The sequence below is a fragment of the Delphinapterus leucas genome, chromosome 17, assembly GCF_059928025.1.
Source record: "Delphinapterus leucas isolate spDelLeu-1000000601 "Yukka" chromosome 17, BTC_Dleu_Yukka2, whole genome shotgun sequence".
In the NCBI taxonomy this organism is placed as follows: Eukaryota; Metazoa; Chordata; class Mammalia; order Artiodactyla; family Monodontidae; genus Delphinapterus; species Delphinapterus leucas.
The window spans coordinates 62,814,439-62,825,045 of record NC_143145.1 but is presented as its reverse complement, the minus strand read 5'-3'; the positions used below and the strand labels follow the sequence as shown (position 1 = coordinate 62,825,045).

General features: G+C 41.5%; 1 pseudogene; it reads left to right on the top strand.

The window, feature by feature from the left end:
* Positions 1–2,729: 2,729 nt before the first annotated feature.
* Positions 2,730–10,123, top strand: LOC111164968 (glutathione S-transferase P pseudogene; annotated as a pseudogene).
* The last annotated feature ends 484 nt before the right edge of the window (positions 10,124–10,607 follow it).

Genomic DNA, 10,607 nt, shown 5'->3' with positions numbered 1-10,607 from the left:
CATAAACAAGACCAAAAGACAACCCTCAGAATGGGAGAAAATATTTGCAAATGAAGCAACTGACAAAGGATTAATCTCCAAAATTTACAAGCAGCTCATGCAACTCAATAACAAAAAAACAAACAACCCAATCCAGAAATGGGCAGAAGACCTAAATAGACATTTCTCCAAAGAGGATATACAGATTGCCAACAAACACATGAAAGGATGCTCAACATCACTAATAATTAGAGAAATGCAAATCAAAACTACAATGAGATATCATCTCACACCGGTCAGAATGGCCATCATTAAAAAATCTAGAAACAATAAATGCTGGAGAGGGTGTGGAGAAAAGGGTACACTCTTGCACTGCTGGTGGGAATGTGAATTGGTACAGCCACTATGGAGAACAGTATGGAGGTTCCTTAAAAAACTACAAATAGAACTACCATATGACCCAGCAATCCCACTACTGGGCATATACCCTGAGAAAACCATAATTCAAAAATAGTCATGTACCAAAGTGTTCATTTCACCTCTATTTACAATAGCCAGGAGATGGAAACAACCTAAGTGTCCATCATCGGATGAATGGATAAAGAAGATGTGGCACATCTGTACAATGGAATATTACTCAGCCATGAAAAGAAACGAAATTGAGTTATTTGTAGTGAGGTGGATGGACCTAGTCTTTCATACAGAGTGAAGTAAGTCAGAAAGAGAAAGACAAATATGTATGCTAACACATATATATGGAATCTACGGGAAAAAAAAAGTCATGAAGAACCTGGAGGTAAGATGGGAATAAAGACACAGACCTACTAGAGATTGGACTTGAGGATATGGGGAGGGGGAAGGGTAAGCTGTGACAAAGTGAGAGAGTGTCATGGACATACATACACTACCAAACGTAAAATAGATAGCTAGTGGGAAGCAGCCGCATAGCACAGGGAGATCAGCTTGGTGCTTTGTGACCATCTAGATGGGTGGAATAGGGAGGGTGGGAGGGAGGGAGACGCAAGAAGGAAGAGATATGGGAACATATGTATATGTATAACTGATTCACTTTGTTATAAAGTAGAAACTAACACACCATTGTAAAGCAACTATACTCCAATAAGATGTAAAAAAAGAAAAGAGATGTGTGTGTCTTCTTTCACATCAGAACTCTCTGTCCTATGTGTTCTTACATATGGGTATGCTATTACATGCTTTAAATATTACAGAAATGAATTTGTTCTAGGGTGATCATATGCCATGGTCTCCCCAGTACAGTCTGAGTTTATGCCTGTTGTCCTGGTGGAGTTATTGTAACACCTCCTTTTACTGTCAAAAATGTCCTAGTTTGGATAATAAATTACATGATCACCCCTCTTAGTACCAATATTTCAAAAACATGTTTGTAGCTTGGTAAGTTTTGTTAATTTTTGAAGCTGTATGATAGGTGTGTAGGGGTTTAACTTCCATAATAAAAAAATCTTAAATATATATATTTATAGTTAAGTTTTTTTCTAGTTATGGTTTAAACAAATATGGAGTAATAACTTATTTTTGTTCAAGTGATTATCTCTCCCTCGCATATAAAAACATCATCACCGGGGGCTTCCCTCGTGGCGCAGTGGTTGAGAGTCCGCCTGCCGATGCAGGGGACACGGGTTCGTGCCCCGGTCTGGGAAGATCGCACATGCCGCAGAGCGGCTGGGCCCGTGAGCCATGGCCGCTCAGCCTGTGCGTCCGGAACCTGTGCTCCGCAACGGGAGAGGCCACAACAGTGAGAGGCCTGCAAACCGCAAAAAAACAAACAAACAAAAAACATCGTCACCAGGATAATAACTTAGAGTTCTCTTTTCATATATAGAGGTGTGTTCTTGAAGAATTATTGTAAATGAAAAGCATACAAACTGAACTAGTATAATTGAAAGGTTTTGAATGCCCTAGGAGTATTTGTTACATTAAAAGACTAGAGGAAATCCTGTCACTCAAAAGAATCTTTTTGTAAAAGGATCATTAATGTCCTTATTTTCCTTCTGCAAACAAATATATTTCATATAGCCCAAGGAGCAACATGGTTTACACAGTTTTCTCAACTGTAAAACAAGAAAAATACTACTACTTACCTAGAAAGTTGTGAGGGTGAATTCTGAAATTTCATGTGAAGAATATAGCTCCCTGCCTGGCACAGAGTAAGAACTCGATAGATGTTACTATTTATATCAGCTATTGTCAACATTTTTCTTTATGGAGAGGTGATGTATTGTATCAAGTAAAGTGTTAAATGACAGCAGCAACAAAACACTCTTGGAACTCATTACTGTTTATTACCCTACTGAGTTTTTGTAATTGAAAACAGAGAATGAACATATTTAATGTGCCCCAGTGGGCAATGTTGGAGTAAAAATTATATCAAAAAGATAGTTAGGGGACTTCCCTGGTGGCGCAGTGGTTAAGAATCCTCCCGCCAGTGCAGGGGACACAGGTTCGAGCCCTGGTCCGGGAAGATCCCACATGCCGCGGAGCGGCTGGGCCCGTGCGCCATAACTACTGAGCCCACGCACCTCGAGTCCATGCTCTGCAACAAGAGAAGCAACCGCAATGAGAAGCCCGCTCACTGCAACTAGAGAAAGCCTGCACGCAGCAACAAAGACCCAACGCAGCCAAAAGTAAAAATTAATTAATTAATTTTTGAAAAAAGATAGTTAAACGAATTTTACAGTTTCCCATTAATCCATGCAGCCAGCCAGCTAGTCATGAACTATTTACTGAACGTGCAAGCCAGGACCTGCGCCACTGGACGTGGCAAAGCGTGTGACCTGCAGGTAGGTGACGCTGAAGCACCGAACAGTCACAATGTTAGTTTGTTTCGTTTGGTGGAATTAAGAAATTCTGGTTCAATTATAAATCTTCTCAGTAATCAATACTATACCTTTCCACCCTGGCCAGAGAGTTATCTTCCACAGGCTTTAGCAAGGAGCAAAGATGTCTCTGATGTGCTTTTCACTTGTACATTTTCTATGCCTGGAGGCTTAATACAGTCTATGAAAAATCGTTCTTTCATTCTTTTCATTCTCTCTCAAAGCTTCAAGCCTCAGGGCCTTTGAAATAAATCAATACTGAATTCATTGACTTGGGCATTCCAACAGAACAAAGGGAACTTCAGAGACTAGACAAAGCATTAAAAACATTTGGAATTTTTTTTTCCCCAAAGTGCCCACTTTTTTTCTGATTGGAATAGCAACAGTTAACAGTATTCTCGCAGCAGGATTGCCATTGCTTTGCTTGTAAACAAACTAAAAACGTTGTCAATCTTCCCCTTCCCAAATTCATTTTCTAAATAACAAAGTTAGCGTGTCCCCATTTAAACAATAACGACTAATTTTAAAAAGAGAGTGTAATGATAAAATGTATAATTTTATATAACCTGCTTTCACCCCACTTTATGAATAGTTTTCAAACAATATATGTACTCAAGTATATTTCAATTTAAATAACGTCTTTGTAATTAAAATACTTAAGTTTTCCTGAGTATGCAAAACAAGCCCTTTCACCTGTTTCTGGAAAGCTTACAGGATTGCAGAAAGCAAAATTAGGAGACAATAAGCATACAACGGTGGTATCATAGGTTCAATAGCTTTGGGTTGCTAAATATTCTCTTTGGGTTTCTAGATCAATAAAGAGCAGGAAGCTCTGGCTTCTGTTAGCATGTTTTCAGTTGTAAGACAGAGAGCTCAATTCAAACCAGTTCACAATAACTAGAACTGGTTAACAATAACAATAACTAATTTAAAGACAGGGCAACCTGAATTTAGCAGCTCTGTGATATCAGAAGAACCCAGTAAGAGAGACAACCAAAATGTCACAGTTTTTCCTTTACACACTCACTTCTTTTCTAGAATCTTACTGTTGTAATATATACAATCCCGCGGTGATACATCTGGCTAGTACTGAGGCTACCAATAGATAGTATGATTCCAACAAACCCTCAAACACTGTAGCCTCAAAAATCTCACTAACCTACCATTCTTTAGAATAATATTGACTTAACGATACCTTGTTTAAAGATATTCTGCATAGTAATGGGAGCCAAGAATTTGTTATCAGAGGATTACTGCTACTACCCTGCATAATTATGAGACTTACAGCAAGCTATTAATCCCGATGATTTTCAGTTTCCTAATCTGTAAAATGGAGCTTACAAATAATGTGCTCCTAGACTTTATGAAGAGTATCTAACAAAACCCCACAGCAAACATGTTACTGAATGATAATGCCCTAGGAGACTTCCTTCAATGTCTGCAGCAAGCCATTCATTTACCTCTTGCCTGTGGCTGTTTTGGTGCTACTTTGGCAGGGTAGCTGCGACAGAGAGGATAGACCTCTCGAACCTAAAATATTTAATCATATGATATTGCTTATATGTGGAATCTGAAAAAAAAAGATACAAATGAACTTACAAAACAGAAATAGACCCACAGATATAGAAAACAAACCAACGGGGAAAGAGGGGGGAGGGATAGATCAGGAGGATGGGATTAACATGTACACAGTACTATATGTAAAATAGATAACCAACAAGGACTTACCGTATAGCACAGGGAACTATACTCAGTATTTTGTAATAACCTATAAGGGGAAAGAATCTGAAAAATAACATATATGTATGTATAACTGAATCACTGTGCTGTACACCTGAAATTACCATGACATTGTAAATCAACTATGCTTCAATTTTTTAAAAAACAAGCCTAAAGGGCTTCCCTGGTGGCACAGTGGTTGAGAGTCTGCCTGCCGATGCAGCGGACACGGGTTCATGCCCCGGTCTGGAAAGATCCCACATGCCGCGGAGCGGCTCGGCCCATGAGCCATGGCCGCTGAGCCTGCGCGTCCGGAGCCTGTGCCCCGCAACGGGAGAGGCCACAACAGTGAGAGGCCCAACTACTGCAAAAAAAAAAAAAAAAAAGCCTAAAATATTTACTATCTGCCCTTTATGGAAAAAGTTTGCCATGCCCCGAGATGGAGAAGGAAGGCTTTAATACCAGAGATGTAGCTTCACAAGGAGTCTTGTTTTTCTGGATGATTTCTGGATCATGGGAAATAGGAAGAACAATTTAGGAACATGCATATTTTTATCCAAAAAGTGTCTGCCAGAGTCCCAGCAAGAAAGCGATGGCCTCAGGTAACGAGGAGGGTTTATTTACAAAGGTGGGAATTTAGGAGCTGGGGCTCACCACTGGAAAGGGTAAGGGGAGGGAATAGCTGCCAGGATCGCAGAGAACAGGACTCTGTACAGTTAGTGGCCCCAAGAAAAGTGGGGATTTCCCGTCGAGAGATACAGCCAACTCAATGAGACCTCTTGGGGAGGGAGGAAGGGGGATAAATACCCTGACTTAGCTTGCTTTCATCTTCCTTCATTTTTCTCACTGGGACTCCTCACTGGCTGAACCCAACCAGAGTGACAGAGGACTTTAGAACAGATCATTGAGTCCATACCATACAGCCTCCTGGCAGAGAGCAGAGTGGAGACATGTACTTTAATGAAACTTTTTACCCGTGTATTTTAATTTCATCATTTCATATAATCATATAAAACTATACGATCATAATTTTATATCACTTAACTTCCACATTTTAACCTTTTATCTAATTGGCTTCCAGCATCATTGCCATTCTAAATGTTTCAACTTTACTTTATTTTATTTTATTTATTTATTTATCTATTTGTGGTACACGGGCCTCTCACCGCCGTGGCCTCTCCCGTTGCGGAGCAAAGGCTCCGGACGCGCAGGCTCAGCGGCCATGGCTCACGGGCCCAGCCGCTCTGCGACACGTGGGATCTTCCCGGACCGGGGCACGAACCCATGTACCCTGCATCGGCAGGTGGCCTCTCAACCACTGCGCCACCAGGGAAGCCCTTGATTTTATTTTTAACACAAATTTTTTTCAGATTAAAATATTTATGGTTAATAGAAAAATAAAAATTTTACTGAAATGTATAATATAGAAAGCCATCATCCCCAAATCCCCTCAGCAGGCATAATCACTGTGAATAACTGATGTATATTCATCTAGATTTGGGTGCATATATACATATACATAAAAGATATTTTATTGATATTAGTAGTAAGATAAATGGTACTTGACTTTATACACCATTTTTAAACTTTCCCCTTTATTCAGTTAGTAAGTCCTGGGAAATAAAACAGGATATCAAAAAGATATCTGGGAGTTCCCTGGTGGCCTAGTGGTTAGGATTCCAGGCTTTCACTGCCATGGCCTGGGTTTAATCCCTGGTCAGGGAACTGAGAGCCTGCAAGCTGCACAGCTCGGCCAAAGAAGAAAAAAAAAAGATATCTGCACTCCCATGTTTATTGCAGCATTATTCACAATAGCCAAGACATGGAAACAACCTAAATGTCCCTCAGTGGATGAATGGATAACGATACCGTGATATATTTATTGGAATGGAATACTATTCAGCCACGAAAAAGAAAGAAATCCTGCCATTTGCAACAACATGGACAACCTTGAAGGTACCAAGCTAAGTGAAATAAGTCAGAGAGAGAAAGACAAACACTGTATAATCTCACTTATATGTGAGAATCTAAAAAAGCTGAACTTGTAGAAACAGAGTAGAATGGTAGATACCAGGAGCTGGTGGTAGAGGAATTGGAGAGATGTTGGTCAAAGGTTATAAACTCGCAATTAAAAGATGAGTAAGTTCTGGAGATCTAATGCCCAGCCTTGTGATTATAGTCAACAATACTGCATATATACTTCAAAGTTGCTAAGAGACTAGACCTTAAATGTCCTCACTACGAAAAAGAAGTGATGTGATGTGGTAGAGGTGTTAGCTAAAGCTATGGTGGTAATCACATTGCAATATATAAAAGTATCAAATCAACAAATCGTGTACCTTAAGCTAGCACAATGTTATATGTCACTTATACCTCAATAACAAATATATTTTGAAAAAATTCCATGCATTCATCCAAATATTATATATAATACGAATACAAATGTATACTAAGATATTTGTATTAATATTAATGGGGCTTGACTGTACATATTATTTTTTAAATTTTTATTTTATCTTGGAGTATAGTTGATTAACAGTGTTGTGTTAGTTTCAGGTGTACAGCAAAGTGATTCAGTTATACATATACACGTATCTTCTTTTTCAAGTTCTTTTCCCATTCAGGCTATTACAGAGTATTGAGCAGAGCTCCCTGTGCTATACAGTAGGTCCTTGTTGGTTCTCTATCTTAAATATAGCAGCGTTGTACACATTTTGAAGCTTGCTTTTTCTTTCAGTTAAGTATGTATCTTAAGAAAATGTCCAGCATTTATTCATTCATTCATTCAAAAAATACTAACACCTATTATGTGGCGGGCTTTGTTCTAGGTGCTAAAGAGGCAGCAGTGAAATAGATGATGTCCCTAACCTCAATGTAAGTGAGTAGAAGGGGAATAAAGAGAGCAAACAATTAAATGGATAAGTGGTAAGTAAAGGGGTACCTGGAAAGGGGCTAGAGATAACAAGAGAAGTTTTATTCTTGGTTGGTCATGAGGGAATCTCCTCAAGAAGATGAACTAGAGCAGATAACTAAAGAATAAGAAGGTCAGACCACATGATGATCTGGAGAAGTGCTTTCCAGGTAGAGAGAAGAGCAGGTGCTCAGTTCCAGGAATGGGAGCCAACTTGGCTTGTTCAAGGAGCCCAGAGAAGACCAGTGGGGTTGGGATGGAGCTAGCAGGATGGGAGAGTGGTGGCTGCTATGAGAGGTCCCTAGTGTCCTGGTAAGAGGTTTGCAATTTATTCTGAGTGCAACAGAAAGCCATGAAAGATTTAAGCAGGGATGTGATATGAATTTATCTAGGATTTTACAAGATCAATCTAGCTGCTAAGTAGCTAATGGACTGTTTGGAGGGCAAGAACAAAAGCAGAGTGACCAGGTAGGAATCCATTTCTGAGAAAAGCTGTGACTCACTGAGGTTCTAGGAATAAAGTGAGGAGTGGTCAGATTCAGGGTATATATTGAATAGAGAATTCATGGGATATGCTGATGGATTGAATGGGGCAGAATGGTGATGTTGAGGGAGACAAAAGTCAAGAACAACTCTAGGCTTTTGGCAGGAGTCATCCCTAACATTTGTACATTTATCTTTATACATTTATGTGACTTACTGAAGGATAAATTCTGAGAAGTATTTTTTTTGGTCAAAAGTTATCACTAGTTTAAATTTTATTAGATATTGGAACATTCCCTCCCAAAATATTTTTTTTTCTTTTTTTTTTTAGCTGTACCGTGTGGCATGTGGGATCTTAGTTCCCTGACCAGGGATCAAAACCATGCCCCCTGCAGTGGAAGTATGGATTCTTAACCACTGGACCGCCAGGGAAGTCCTAATATTTCATTTTTTTAATTCCTAAAGTTGGAAATATTAGCTCTAACCATCTAACCTCCTGTCTTTTTAGTCTCTTATAGGTCCTGTTTTAGATATTATCGGTTTTATCTATTTAATTTCTTTCCCCTCTTTTATACTGCTTCATTCCCCTTTTGTTTTTCCTATATTCCTTTTTGATGACTCATCTTCGTACTGTCTGGCCAGAATCTGGGCCTGAAGGAGCGTGAACCATGGAGGGTTTACATTGTAAACAGGAAACTCTCTCCCAGCTGCTCAGGCACCTGCTCCCTTGGCCTCCTGTGAGAGCAAATTCCCAGGGCAGTTAGCAAGTCTCTCTCCAAAGAATTTGTTCTGAGGGGACTTTGCAAACTCCAGGGTTAAGTCTCTTCAGGGCCATAAATTCCACAGTGAGAGTACCATGGTTGATGTGCTTAAAAAGTGTTACTTATCAACAAGTTACACGATTTGGTGTTTACATTTAAAAAAAAAAAAAAAATCTCTTAAGGGGGAATTCCCTGGTGGTCCAGTTGTTAGGACTCAGTGCTTTCACTGCCATGGCCCGGGGTTCAGTTCCTGGTTGGGGAGCTAAGATCCCACAAGCCACTTGGCAAGGCCAAAAAAAAGTCTCTTGTGGTAAAACCCATGGACTCCAGGTATATTTTAGGCCAAATGTCAATATTAAACCACAAGACAGAAGGTGGTGATGGCATGGGGGAGGGACGTTCAGGGAGTGGCCTGGGTTTGGTCAGGAAGCAGGTGGTTGTAAACCTGAGAGACTCTGAGAGGAGGTGGCACAGAAGTTTAGCAGCCAAGTTATTGGTACCACTTCTAAACCAGCTGTTTGTGGGGATGTGGTTCAGACCTCTTGTCCTGCACTGGTTACTGTCTGACGCTATTTATGCTAATTCCTTTGCAGACCACAGTGGTCCCTTTCCTCCACGTCAACCTCTGTGAAAGGTCCTCCACACTGGCCTGAGCTCTGCCGCCACCCTGACGCCCCACACCGCTGTCTACTTCCCTGTTCCAGGGTCTGCCAAGGCCACACACGTGCTGCGGGCTGGCCAGGGCCAGAGCTGGAAGGAGGAAGTGGTGACTAAGGAGACCCAGCTGCAGTGCCCACTCAAGGCCTCCTAACTGTACGGGCAGCTCCCCAAGTTCCAGAATGGAGGCCTCACCCTGTACCAGTCCAATGCCATCTTGCGATACCTGGGCTTCTCCCTGAGGCTGTGTGGGAAGGACCAGCGAGAGGCAGCCCTGGTGGACACGGGCAACTACAGCGTGGAGGCCCTCCACTGCCGATACGCCACCCTGATTTTCATCAACCCCGAGGTGGGCAAGGAGGACGATGGGAAGGCACTGCCCAGGCACCTGAAGCCTTTTGAGCCCTGCTGTCCCAGCACCAGAGAAGCCTGAATGCATTATGGGCAAGCAGATCTCCTTCACAGGCTACAAGCTGCTGCACTGGCTGCGGACTCACCGGGTCCTGGCCCTGCCACGCTGCCTTCCCGCCACGCACAGCAAGTAAATCGCCCCATTCAACAGGAAACAGTGAGGGCTTGTGGCACTCAAGAAGAAAGGGAGCTGCCTGCTTCCCTTTCCCCAGGACCAATCAAATTTCCAAGAGGTTCTCCACACTGAAACCAGCTTTCAGATGCACTTGAAGAATCTTTTCCTTAGGGCTCAAGCTGGCCACCAGTTCATCCCAAACCAAGTTTGTTCCACATGTGGCCCCTCTCAGACCCAGAACCAATAACAAGTCCCTTTTCACCTTCGGACTATGGTACAGAAGACAGCGCACCTGTCCTCTCTCCTCCTATCCTAATGGTAAATTATCCCTCCAGGATTTTATCATCCTTTCCAGCTCTTTGCCTACCCTGGTCCAGATTTCTTTTCAAAACTTTGGCCCTCAAAGATAAAGTGTGTGTGTGTGTGTGTGTGTGTGTGTGTGTGTCTGTGTTTATAAGGGCACAGCAGGACTTTCTCAAATGTGGGTCTTTGATCACGAACATTGTTATATAATTTGCCATTACCTGGGGAATAGATATTATTGGATTATTTGAGATTTTATTTGAGATTTGAGTTTTCTTGGCCTGGGCGTTTGACTTTGGGTTTGATAGCATGTGCTCCAGTTAGAGAACCATTCATGGATGCTTATGTAGAACTGGAACTACACTATGATTGTGAGATTGGGGATCAAAGAAGGGAGCTTCTTCAGGAGGTCC